Raw genomic sequence first — 13,676 nt, 5'->3', positions numbered from 1 at the left:
AGGTAGATGTGGGCTGAACTGTGTTGGATGGTGTGCGCTTAGAAGGGAATTGAATACAACGGAAACCACGGGACGGAGTAAAAACGACTAACGCAACGCTAATAAGTGCTATTTATGGCATATTAACTCCAATATATAGGAAATATATAGCGCTCAAGCACTTTAAAATGTCAATTGATCACCAGCCACTATTACTGGCAGGCTGTCACACTTAAGATAAGCGTATTTAGTTGTAGTAGGAATCAGTAGCTATAAGTACCGTTGTTTCATAGCAATACGAAGCGCATTTAGCCCGGCTAATATATTTACGCCAGTAAGGCCTTAAACATTCTTTGTCCTTTTTTAGCAGTCTTGACTTGAGGTGTATATATATACGGTATTTTTCATTCTTCTTTTTTTTATCTTCGTGTACTGTCCTCTCCTCCTCAGGTCATCTCAAACTCCTCATCGGAAACAGGAAGCACTGCTAGCAAGGTCTGTAGGGCTGACATCTGAAGCTTTCATTGAGCTTCCTCTCTGTATCTTTATTATTGTGAATACCAATGCTCCCCCCCCTCTTCTACAAAGCTCGTCATGCAAAACAATATCGGGGAAGCAGACATGTCTTCGATTTCACATGCCCGCTTATGCAAAGGTATATTCCTGCGATATGCCTTGTTCGACCGACGTTATTCAACCCTGCATCTTCACATGAACATCTGTCTTGTGTGGTTATTGATGTGGGACTTTAACGGTATTGACTGTGTTTTGTGAATTCAGTTATGTGGAGCCATGTGGATCAGGGGAAATAAGGGCCGCTTTGCAACGTAAAGCTATTCAAATCACTTTCTACTCCGTTTCCTTCTCGAACCCTCCATAATTGGAGGGTTCAATCTTCGAAAATTTGGAGGATTGTGCCTCATTTCCTTGTCCGTCACGAGACGTAAACAAATCGTGAAAGCTCCCCATCTCTATATCACACGAGCGCGCTCATTACGCAGATAAGGCGGAACGACATCAAAACATTTCATTCTGATTTAACGCCTTTGTCTGCGCCTCTGTTATTACCCTTCAGCAATTGGTCAAACTGATTTTGAGCCACGCCTGCTTGGCCTGTATGTCACACAAAACAAAAAAACTGCGACAACTCTCACATTAATGTGGCGTATGCACAGTAAGATATCTTATTTAGCGAAAAATTCAAGGCCATTCCGCCCTGGGAAGGTGGATGACCGGCGAAGCTGTAAACATCGTGGCATGACAACTTGTAGCAAATACTTTACTGGCATCAGTTATTGTCGCTTAGGAACGACGGTCACAACGACTTTGCGTTCGCTGTGATCTAAACTGATCGGCATACTCGCAACCGCAAACGCGTTTCTTGATAATGTGAAATCGATGTACGTATGGGATGATTGGTTGCACCGTATTGGTGTGGCACCGCAAGCGATACGTCTGCAAGATGAAACTCATAAATCACTCCCTTTTTGGTCCCGACACATGCAAATACACATCAATGACCACAGGGGTATTGTCGTCGTAACTAACATGCGCAAAGTGCGTAGCCATGAACCTAACGGGGCTGTGAACCATTGCGTTTTTTTTTTTTTTGGCTTACTTACGGAGGTATTGATTATTGAAGATGACGGTTTTCGGCATGCCGTTCTATATGTTGCATGAGTGATTACAAAGAATGTAGGCACTGCTCGCTCCCCTTTGCTGAATACTTGTAGCCTCTGTCTTACAAGGATATGAGCCATGGCAATTTTTGCTTGCTTACGGGAGTGGGCGTACTTACAGCAGTGTGAGCCACTAAGGATGATAGTTTTTGTTTGAAGATACGAAAATTCTTTGTTATCTTAGCCATATACAGCTCCACTTTAAAAACCAAACTTTGCTTGAGTAGCCTTTGAGTGGCCCCGTTCCACAAGAACAGAAGATGGCTGTATATCAATGTGTTTGCTTGGCAGGGGCTATTCGAATCTGCCGGCACGAATGTATTTCTTCGTGCAAGATAATTTTTTCTAACCTTTTGAGCACGTCAGCCCTTCGTTGAACATTCGTTTTGGCATCATTTATATTACCGCGTTGCGCGCCGCCGCAATCGTCTATGAGCTAACCCAAGCTTTACCAAGGAGAAGCTGACCAATCGGAAGAGCGTGAAGCCCTCTCCTCAATATTTCTTCTTGTTTCAAGACGCTAGATCGGCCCCATCCAATCCCTCTCCTCTTCTGCTGAATCATCGCCTTTCGTCAGGCGAATGAATATGGAAATCATGTCACGTTAGGCTATGCTGTTTTCTTTCAAACCAAATAAAAGTCACCTCTCATAAACGAGGAGAGCGTTTCATTGGGCTGCTGAAACAATTTCGCGGGTGACCACGGTAATATTCTGGATCCAGATCAGCTGAGAAAAGAAGAAGGAAAACGAAGTACAACGCTGATTATGATTCGCACGCGCTGGTTTTGTGATGTAATTAAGCAGCTTTAACATTGGCGACGAGTATGGGACCTTCAATCATTAAGATATCTGCCGGCGGTGCTGACTCATTGAAGTTGGTCGCCAGCGGCACGCGATTGAGGGCGTCAGGATTTTTGATGCTCTGTTTTCGATCTTAAATATTTAACTGTAATTTGTATGTACTTAGTATAAGACACAATTGAAGCGTGCGTGGTGATTGAAGTTATTGTATTTGTCTTTCCGACTAATTATTCTGAGGAGAAGCTTATGGTCTGTCACGATTAGCACGCGTCTTCCGGCGAAGTACTGATGGAAGTGTCACCACAAACACGATATGACAGACCTTTTTTATGTCTGTGTGGGGATAACTTCTCTCATTCGATCATGCTGGCCTCGACGTAAGCAATATAGGTGCTTCGTGACCCTTCTGATACAGCTGAGCAAGAACTCCTCCCAAACTATACGGTGCCACATCATAACTCACAATGAAGGGAAGAGCTTCATCGTAACGTGCAAAGACGGTGCAGCCTTTCACCATCTCTTTTATCTGATTGAAAGCAGAATTTTGTACCTACTGTTTTTCCCCGCGGTGAGACATAGTCGAGAAATTGGTTTCGCGGCTCGGCGTTGAAAGGTTTTTCGTGATGAAACTGACGCGAAAAAACTGCCATGCCTATCAAAGATCGCAATCAAGTCTTGCTTCTTGGATCAGGTGTTTTCACTATCGCTTCTAGTTTTTCCGCTGTCAGTTGCATGCCGGAAGCACTCAACATATACCAGAAATTTTGCTTCATGCTACCCAGATTCACACTTCTCGAGGTTGGTCCCGAGACCTGCATGTTGCAAGTCCACACTTGCGTCATCGGTTACGCAAATTTGATGGGACGAGATTGTTATGAAGTGAGAATGAAATAACTTTACGACCTAACACTCATTTGTCTGCAAATCTTCACATACTTATGAATCACTGTTGTATTTGACGTATTTCTCTGTGCGGGGGTATATCATAGGACGTTCACTCACATCATTATGCTCGCATCGACCAGAACTACACGCCACCGCAGACATGATGCATTAACCCCTTACTTTACAACAACAAACACAGATGAGCTTTCTTTTCTTCCTGGAACTGTAACTGAATGGAATTGTATAAATTGATTACACTTCCTAATCTTGTTCTTTATTGTTATGTTTGTTTTGTCAATCTGATTTTCTTTGTATGTACCATATGTCGCCCTCCCTGCTTGGACCATGTGCCCGCAGTATTCAATAAATAAATAAATAAAATAAAACTGCAGCATCATCGCTCACAAAGCCTGAAGAATACATGTGGTGTGTTATAAATTTTGTTGCGCGGTTAGTATAAGCAAGCGCAAAGGACGTACGGAAGTGCGCAATGTAGTTTCCGTTGTGTACAACCTAAGAGAGTCATCAATGTAGCACTATTATACAAGGACGTGAACACGGAAACACACACATGACAAACCTGCTGAACTTACCATAACAACCTGTGGGCCTAGCTGTCGGAGAGCATCTCGCACCGCGGCGTGTATAGATTCGCGTGGAACTGGCCTTTCCAGATAAGGAGAGTGTACAATTTTATCGCGTATTGGGGCCTTCCATTTCAGCTGCAAGAGAGAAGTTTCAACAGAAGTTCGGTTTAAGAATGCAAGCCGCACCTTAGATATCTGGCATACGCAATATATATATATATATATATATATACATATATATATATATATATATATATATATATATATAATCTGCTTTTCGGGGTGTAAATGTCTATTGGCCTGCCCGCGTCTGCGTTCGGTAGACATTTTTCTGCGAACTTGGGTCACTGAGAAGATAGTCCATGGGCTAGTGGGTGGCACGTCAGAATAATCTGCTGAAGGAATACGGCTCTACAGCAATTGTCGTACCACCTGCAGCACCAGCTTTATTCATGAAGTGCACCGTCCATGGAACCTGAGACACTCATAACCTTGACCTTGTCCTATTCCAGTCATGCTTGAACAGTTTCAAAGTTTCATTTTTCCATCAGCGATCAAACACTTGAATGGTATTGACGGCTCACTTCAGGAGCTACCTCCAACGCAATTTGCGATGGAGATAGTATTCTAATTTATTCTGACGTATATACTTTTCAATACGAGATTTTTTGCATGCAATTTTGTGTTGTTACGACCTACTCGTACATGTAACATGATCTTCTCTTGCTTGTACGGTGACGCAGTTTGGTGTTTTGTATTTATGCTAATATACACTGTGTCCTGTTTGATTAATTAGCTATGAAAGCAACTTCCGTGCCTTCCTTTGTGAGTTCTCGCAATGACACGAGAGCAGATGTAAAAAAAGAAGCTTAGGCTTTGAATATGCAGTGCTGGTTATGCGCCGCTGTTCAATGAACCCATGTGGCTCCAACTTAGAGCACAGGGTACGTGGTACTTAGTTTCTGCCGCTCTTCAGCGAACAACTTCAGTCATTCAGGCTGTCTCAGAATAGTTGCTCATCAGGGATCAAAAATGATCCTTTAAATTTCATTCGGTGCTCGGCGGAATCGAAGCCGTACCACGCGCATACTTCGCGGCGGAACCACCAGTAGGCACAGCATGAAGAGTGGGAAGAACGATATAGGCGCCCAAGTGTATACGCGTTTGCGTGTTGGCAATACGACTAGTTGCTAAACTACTTCAACGCTTATGTCATTACCATCGACAATCGCCCTGAGACGGGTTCAGCCATGTTTTTTTTTATTTGAAGAAACCTGATGATTTTTTAGCAGTTTAATGTAAGGCAAAGAAGAAAACCTCAGAGGAATATAATAACATACGTTAGAAACGCAACAGCAAAAGAATAAACAAATAGAAAATAAAAAAAAAACATTATCCAAAATGCCCATGCAGTAAACAGACCATCGGTTATTTGTGTGCTAGGTTAAAGAAATGATGCGAACTTCTTGAAATCTGATAATTTACTGAAAGTACAACTGGTTATAGCGACGAAAATATTAACTAGCGAAAAGAAGAAACGAGTCGTTTGTATATATATATTATTGATATAAACGTTCGAATGGGATGCGCGAGACGGGGGAATGGGGCTCATTTCTTCATGGCTGCACCTATCTCGTGCGGCGGAACGTTGAAAAGTAGTAAAAAAACTAAATTTTTTTATCAACCCATTCACGCAATATAATATCAGGTTGTGTTATGACACAAAGAATGTTGCATACGCTATATGTTATCGCGTCTTCGAATAATCAATTAATAGCCGCTTTTTGAAACTTAGTCAAGCAAGCGTTTCTCAATTTCAAGCCCTACACTGTCCTTCGATATTCATATTTCGAAAATAAATGCCATAGTAGCGATTTGTAACGACTGTTTCATTCCAAGCAGAGTTTTCTCATTGTCTTGTCTGCCCTTTTTAGTAAATATTGTTATGAACTTATAACACTATGGAAAGCGAAAAGAAAAACGCCACACATGATTACGGCACCGTGTACAAGGAACGGTCGTAATATTCAGATTTTTCCGGAAGACCCGCATCAGGAAGCATGTCAATGCTGGCAATGATCAACACGCTCCAAATTCGCAGAAACGCTCAAGCTTCGCCACAACAGCCTGTTATTTACAACGCAGCTCCGAAAGCGCAAGCGATAAATCTGTGTGGGGCTGTATTTCACGCTGTCTCCAGAATACGACAACCACAGTCCAATGTCCCATGATAAATTGCGCGAGTTCATTGTAATGCGTCCGGTTTTGCATGAAAAACGTGTCGACGCAAATAATGAAAAAAAGAACAAGATACGTGACTTTCCATGGTCGGTGCCATCGCGGCCTGAAAACGCGCGACCGTTATTTGTGCTTCAAACGCTCGTGAGCGCTTGCAGGTACGCAAAAACGCGTTGTCGCCTTCCAGGAACCGGCCCCAAAGATTGCTCTTTTCGTCAACATAAATTTTACGTTTAAAGCACGGACGGATTAAAAGAAAGACTAAAAGAACTTTTAGAAAGAGCTTGAGATTGGATCTCTAAGCAGCACAAAGCATGAAAAATGGCTGAACTTGCGTAGAACTAGACGAACGATGTTCCATTATTATAACATTGCGTTCATCATCACCAAATCTATTGCGCTACTGTTTAACGTTTTTTTTAACATGTACGAGAGTCTTTATTTAAATGCTAAAGTTCGCGTTGTTTATTGAAATAATTAAATTAAAAATCGCATAGGTTAAGCTGAGCTAAATATTTCTCTAAAAAATTGAAGACACATTTCGCACTCATGCCATATGTGAAGTTAACATACTATGCACGCCGACATGATATATCATACGAAATTTTCCGGCAATTGTTTTAAACAGTTCACTTGATGTACAAAATACTTGCGAAATATTATCATTGCTGCGAGATAGAAAAAATGGAAGGAGTTGAAAAGGAGGTTACTATTATCGTGAAGAAAGCAAATACACTAGATATATACAGGTTGATCCCCCTAACTGATGGAGTAGTTTGGAGATGAAAAGCATGGAAATGATTATTTGGGAAGGTCTCTTTTGTGGTTCGTTGGGAAGACGAAGCAATCAAAATTAGGACATAAATACACTGTAACGACACACTTACCGCTAATGATTGTCCTTGTCTAAAAGAAGGAGCAATTACTCCCGACAATTCCGTTCTTATAACTTAGTATTACACTGAACTAACCATGAATTCCATGTTCACAAATATTACGAATACGTACTTGGCAAATATATATATTTATATATATACAGTTTGGACACTTGGAGAGTTAGGCATTTCGTACCTTCCTTTACTGGGGGCCTTCTCTGTCCGCACTATTATATTTATATGTATTTTTTGTTTTTGTTCTTGGCTTTTTTTTTTGTCACGCCTTCATGGATAATATTACGTCCGCTTTGTTATCACAAGAGAGAAGTGGGGTGGCGCAAACTTGTCGTCAAGCATTCTGCAAGATAAGAAAAAAAAATTCGCACTACAAACTCCCGCGCGAGAATTTCACCGGGAGAAAAGAAGACGCGAGACGCAAAGCACTGCAGTGTCAACGTTTTTAAAAAGCTTGGCTTCCCCTGTTTACAATGATAACGATGTTGCATATTTTAGGAACTCCCGAAGAGGATGTTCATCTTACACTTTCGTGGTTTTGGTCATCTTGTAGGTGGCTTTGGGTGCCTGTTCTTTGTTCTCGCCGAATTAGCAGATCACTCTCCGCCGACATGGTGAACATTGTCCTTCGTTATCACAGTCAGGAATCTGCCACACAGGGTGCTCTGTTAACAAAAAAGTTCCAGGGACCGGCATTTCTCCTATTTGTGCACAACGAGTATTCCAAATGTTCCTAAAGGCAACTGCATCAAGGTGTATTTGAACGAATATATATTATGGCTGGAACATTGGTTCATCATAACTACTTTCTTTTGTCATAAATTTGTAGCTCGTAGCTACGAACATTACAACAGTGTTCGCGCGTGACATATTCTGGTTGAAGCTTCAGTATGGATTGACACAAGATTATAAAAAAATGAAACGCGTATTTTTAGCATTTAGGCTAGAGGTTCAGTGTTGGTTCAGTACAGCCATCAAAGTAATCGTCAAAATAAGCAAACTGAAATTCTGTTGCAGTACCTTAATCACAATGTCCTTCTGCTAGGTTTCCTAATGTTGCAATATATTAGCAGGTTGAGAAACTTCAGCATTAGTTCCTTGAGAAAATGCCAATCCAAACTCTGCCTACAGGACTTCCCGTGAGAGAAAAGTACACGAATTGTGGCTGATTTACTCCTGAAATGTGTATTTGCCGAAAGCACTGATTGCCTTGGCACAGAGAGTTGCGCGTTGAGCTGCTTCATTATTACTGACATTCAGTTCAATGCAAGTTATATGTGGGCACAGACATGTCCAGGAGCTCTAGGGCTGAAGAAAGAGTACCTGACGGGTGTTCCGTAGTCAGCATGGTAGCCACAAAAGTGATTAGAATACTTACAGACATGATAAGAGTTTATGTGCGTAATGAACACCAGCAAAGCAGTTCTCAAAAATAAGTTCAAGTGAATGGTAACACTCGTGCTGCCGTGTAGAACAAAAATAATGTCTTAAAACATATACTTAAGTTTATGTCTAGTGCTAGACCATATCCCAAAGGAAAAGTTCTTACAAATGCTGCTCCAGTATACCCACGTACTTAGGTGACGTAACATTTTCTTGTTTTAGCAGTAATGAATTCCAAATGTTTCAGGTTTCATGCCGAGCTCTAATGTATTTATACTCATTTAGAAGAAATTCTGTTAGGCACTCTCTGAACGATATATGTATCCTGAAAAGTTGCAGCGAAATGCGTCGACTATTCACGTGAGTTATGGCAACCAGCGCTGAAGTTTTGTATCGTGCTATTAAGCTTTCGCTTAGAGGACGGAGTACTTCGCTACATGTTTTGAGGCCACATTAGCCGAAGTATGCGCTATGCACCAGATACCAGGTCAACAGACGATTTCTTTTATGCCCAGCTTCAAGTTGCCACATGCGACCTAAAGTGAATAAATACAACAATAATTTTTTATAATTGCACGGCCTACCACCCAGAATTCAGCATTAGTGCACTTGTAAGGAAAAGTCACCGCGCGCGTGTTTTTATGTGTGTGTGTGTGTGCGCATGTATGTATGTATGTATATATGTATGTATGTATATATGTATGTATGTATGTATATATGTATGTATGTATATATGTATGTATGTATATATGTATGTATATATGTACATATGTATGTATATATGTATGTGTGTGTGTGTGTGTGTGTGTGTGTGTGTGTGTATGCGTGGTAAAGAAACTAGCGAACATATTCAGCCTTTGGCCAACATACACACAGGAGCGACAAACATTAGGCTCTTTTGTGGCAACTATAAACACCAAGCTATCCAGGAAGTGCTTTATTCTGAGTCCTTGGCCCCTTCCTGGATCGGCGGCACTAACATTACGGTCCCATGGTGCAATCTCTGTGGCACAGAAGAATGGGTCCTTAATTTTCTCAGCGGTGATGTGTTCACAAACAAGTACTTGTCACACACATCTTCTTGCGTCATTACCATCCGCTATGCCTCTTTCGCACGCGTTATCCTCTTCGTCACCAGAGGGCAGCAAGTCAGAGAACACAACCTGAGGTCTGCCTTTTTTTCATAAATTAAACTGCTATTTCTCCATCTATTTTTCGCACAGTCACTACGTGTCAGCGAATAGAAATTAACAAATGTTTTTGACATCTTTGTTCAGTAGTTTGCTGTCGCATTTCTTTTGATTATTATTGAAGTTCGCAAGTTACATCCAATTCTTGCTCGGCAGAAAATCGGTTGCAAACTTGCTCACGTAAACTCGTTGCACCCTTAATCTAATAGGTCACACTTAAGATGCCCTATACTTGCCTTGGTGAGGCACATGATATAGGCTCATAAGGTAACCGACTATCTATTAGCTTCCTTTTACCAGTGTGCGTGGGAAAAAGGCGTAACGTTACATGCCCTAACAGTCGAGATGGAAAACTTTAGGTTGAAACTCGTTGGCGGGCAAGTGGGTTTGAATGTATCATAGAATGTGTAAGCGCGACTGAAGGAGAACGTAGAAAAAAGGAAACATGCTGAGACAGTGCTACTTTGAACTATTACTAATTTCAACACGCATCGTTAAATATATACCGAATGAGCGGAAACAAACGAGACAAAAAAGGACATTCGGTGGTGCATGTCGACGAACTGTACACATTCCAAGGCATGGTCACAACATACCCTGCAGTACTTACAGCGATAAACCGAGGAATCATATGTTTTTTTTTTTCAGATAGCGGCACTGATGGCTTACTCGTGCACCTTGTAATTTTGCAATTTTCGTAGGCCCCCACAATATCCCTTGACATCCTGCTATGAGCCTGGTGTAAAGTAGAAGTACTTTCAAACTTTGATTTGCAGGGACAATCTCGGCAATGAATGCCCAAATTGCGCGAGATTACTCTAGTGACATTATATTGATGGTCTTGCAGTCTCACATGAATGCATCTGCCAGTTTGACCAACATACGTTCTTCCGCACCAACGCGGAATGGCACAGACAATGTTACGAGTGCAGGTTACAAATTGTTTGTGATGCTGAGTAGAACATGCGTTCGTTTTGTGATTCTCTGAATTAACCGGTTCGCACAAATGTTGAAATTATGGGGCGTTACGTGCCCAAACTACAGTCTCATTATGAGGCACGCCGAACGCCCATGCGGGACTCCGAAAATTTGGACCACGTGGGGTCCCTTAACGTGCACATTAGTCTAAACACACGAGTGTTGTTCTTGCATTTAGCCCCCATCGAAATGCAGCCGTTGTGGCCGGGATTCGATCTGGCGACGTCGTGCTTAGCAGCCCGACACCCTATCCTCTAAGCAGCCACGGCGGGTCCTGTTTGCATAGCTTCTGTGGACGTTCAGGGCAGATAAAAGTACGTCCACCCCCGACATTGCCGCTTTTCTTCTGAGGTTATGTGAAAAACATTTGGAGGAAGCATAAGTTTTGCCTTTAAGAGTAGAACGCCATAGCATTCAAAGATCCCCCGAGTGCTTCTAACGCCAATGCTTACGGGGACACTCTGGCGGCGAACGCTATGAACAAAGGCCAGTTTTGTGTTTACTTTTTGATGGTGTGCAAGCAACCGAAAGGGCCTCGCCACTCCTACTAAGACAGACCTCAAACGGCGAGCTGGAAAGCGGTATTGCCTTAAAAGGGATTTGTGTTTTAGTTTCCCAACAACAGAATATACTCAAATTGCATTTCGACGCTATCATGTGTGTAGGTTATGTGTAAGTCGTGCTTTGCGAATTTTCTGGCGCATTTTACTTTGAGAAATTCAATTATGTCAGTAACTTTTTTGCGCTACAAGGAGGGCCTGCGTGGTTGGGTATGCCTGGTTCGGAGCGATAATTTTAGAGACGGCGATCGACGCTGGACACCCACGCCGGATTGCCTGCGACATGGGGTTCTTAACGATGTCGCGTTATTAAAATGAATGTATGCTACCGCAGCAAGTTTCTTCACTCTATAGTCGGACACAACTTAAGTTGGCAGTGAAGCACCGCCCGCGCCCTCACAACCACCAGCCACTGTTCCTTCACGAGGCGGCAAATAGCTCGTACTTCAAACTTTGCGAGTGACCTGATAAAGGCGGTATCCACGAAAAAAATCTATAAGCGCGTAATTTTATACTTTTTCACTGGTCTATTACAGTGGAACGGTGAAAGCCTAATTCTTTACTGAACGGAAATAAAACGCTTGCTTCGTTACAACTTATTAAGTTTCACATCATTTGGCAGCGAAGTTTCATGAGTTAAACGCTCTCAACAGCAAAATGAACTGTACCGTATACTTTTGAAAAGTGAAGTGCCCAGACTCCATACATTTTGTCCATGTCTGTTGCACACCTCATCGCTGCCACCGATGTAAAGACTCTTGGAGGACAACAGAGGTATCAAGTACGATGCCATTTTGAAAGGGTCGCACGACGACGATTTCGTTTGCTTCTCTGATTGGCTGGCGGAGTAACACAACCCCGCGCGGTGCACGCGCATTGGTTGCCAAGTTCTGTTCTTTTTTTAAGTTGTGTCCTACAATAGCAGTGCTACTGCTTCCCTTCGATGCATTTATGTACTTCCCGCTCGAGCCTTCCACAACCGAGGTGAGCATAAGCATTCAGTAACCAGTATCTACCAGGTGCTTGGCCTTGTCTCTGAAACTGGTTTGCACTTAGTGGTCATGCGAATTTATGAGATAATTATTGAAACAGGACGTTACTATTGCTTTTTTTAAAGGGTTTTGAATGAGCGGAAGGAAATGGTAGGACTGGCTCATTTCCTGTCTGTTGACAAATCCAGCAGACATCTTGTGGTGAAAAGTACAATACCAAGTCTAAAAACCTTATCAAGTTGCCTACAGGGACTTCATGCGTCAACGACAGTGGAGACAACACGTCAGTGAAGGACGTAAGGGTTCTTCAAACCACCGAGTGAAAATTATCTGATTCTTTATTTAAATAATTAGAAAAATCGTCCACCAATCTGAACACTTTCGCGACATCGGTTTATTTTTCAGGCGTTCATCAAGAACCAGGTCACGGTTAGCTAGATATGTCACTTAAGCAGGGAGCAATGCATGACCCAATTCGTATGCCGTTTTCTTGTGTAACATTTCGCTCCGAAGTCGCATCAGTCGATTTATTATAAAACCTAAAAAGTTCTAGAAATTCGTCACAATTCAAACCTGAAGCATTATGACATCGAACTGCTCCAGACTTGTCGATGCTGTCAGTTACATATTTCCTCAAGTCATTCGGCAGCTGTATAGTACATGTCTTTTAAGTCAATATAAGAACGACAAGGTTCCTGTATTGCCAGCCTTTAAAGAATTCCACCACTTGTTGAGACTTAGTTACCAAATGTGGGTCGTTGATTGGCAAGAGCTTTAAGTACTTTTTAAAAACATCGGGGCACACCGGGCCATGATGATATATTTCAACCCTAATGACAATCACCGAAGAAACGAGATGCATGTGTTCAAACATATGCCTTAACAAATTCCTCTGGCAGAAAGATCACCCGCGAGAGCCAGGTATAGAAATTCGCGACAGGTAGGCGTGGTTTTTATGCACCCTTTATAAACTGGCATGCATTCAGGCTTTAGTAATTAGATAAAGTTCAAGCGTGACCGTTGGACAGCTCAGTCACTCTTTGCAATTTGAGCAAGGCAGCTGGGTAGAAAAAACCCTCAATGTGAGAAGGCGGAAATTTCAAATAAAACAAGACATGTTTACCCCAAATTTTCGGTGTCTCCAGAAGACCAGCGTGGCAAAGGTAACAGTGCTAGCAGACTGCCCACTGAAGCAAATGTATGCTGTGACAAGATATAGCCTGCCCTTATCCTATGAAGCCGCATCCGGTGCTGTCATCTCTTCAACATTGAGATTAAACTACACAGGATGTGAAGCGGAGTAAAAAATCAACGTTGCGGATAGTTCACGGGTAGCCTACGTTGCCACTGTCACGCTTTCTTTTTTGACAATAAACATTGACTCTAGCATTTGCACCAGCGGGCTTTTTATAAATGCGGGAATAATGGTTTTCTTCCGTCCAAAATATACGCCAGAAGTATTGTCGCTTTTGAACGGAAGTCCAAAGGCCTAGAATAAAAATTACACTTTAGT

At 42.1% G+C, this 13,676-nt stretch overlaps 1 long non-coding RNA gene across 1 annotated transcript; it reads right to left on the bottom strand.

Annotated features, from left to right (window-relative positions):
- Nucleotides 1–3,946: 3,946 nt before the first annotated feature.
- On the bottom strand, nucleotides 3,947–13,375 carry LOC140213801 (uncharacterized). Its single transcript, XR_011890785.1, has 3 exons — nucleotides 13,287–13,375; nucleotides 7,587–7,725; nucleotides 3,947–4,067 (listed from the first exon to the last, which is right to left on the bottom strand). It is a non-coding gene; the product is annotated as an uncharacterized lncRNA (long non-coding RNA).
- Nucleotides 13,376–13,676: the final 301 nt, after the last annotated feature.

Source organism: Dermacentor andersoni, chromosome 10, assembly GCF_023375885.2.
Source record: "Dermacentor andersoni chromosome 10, qqDerAnde1_hic_scaffold, whole genome shotgun sequence".
NCBI lineage: Eukaryota > Metazoa > Arthropoda > Arachnida > Ixodida > Ixodidae > Dermacentor > Dermacentor andersoni.
This window is presented reverse-complemented; position numbering and strand designations above follow the sequence as displayed.